The 204-nt window shown below is 40.7% G+C and overlaps 1 protein-coding gene across 1 annotated transcript in view; it reads right to left on the bottom strand.

Annotated features, from left to right (window-relative positions):
* The window catches only part of LOC119593965, an 8036-nt gene that overhangs the window by 6983 nt on the left and 849 nt on the right, over positions 1-204 (bottom strand). The gene's annotated exons all lie outside the window — the stretch shown is intronic.

Raw genomic sequence — 204 nt, 5'->3', positions numbered from 1 at the left:
TGCTCATTTGGAACTCTTGGTTGTGCAAGTCTAAACAACTTATCAGGTTTAGCAAGACAACAAGGCTGCATTCAGAACCCCTGAGGCCTTCATTGCCCACAATTGCAACATACTCAATAGTAAACTTTCACTATCTTATCATAAAAATGCTATTGCAACATCATCCCATCCTGCTTGCCTGGTTGCTAAAGAGAGTAGATGGAT

This window comes from Penaeus monodon, chromosome 33, assembly GCF_015228065.2.
Source record: "Penaeus monodon isolate SGIC_2016 chromosome 33, NSTDA_Pmon_1, whole genome shotgun sequence".
Lineage (NCBI taxonomy): Eukaryota > Metazoa > Arthropoda > Malacostraca > Decapoda > Penaeidae > Penaeus > Penaeus monodon.
Note: the sequence above shows the minus strand (reverse complement) of the source record. Positions and strands in the feature narration are given on the sequence as shown.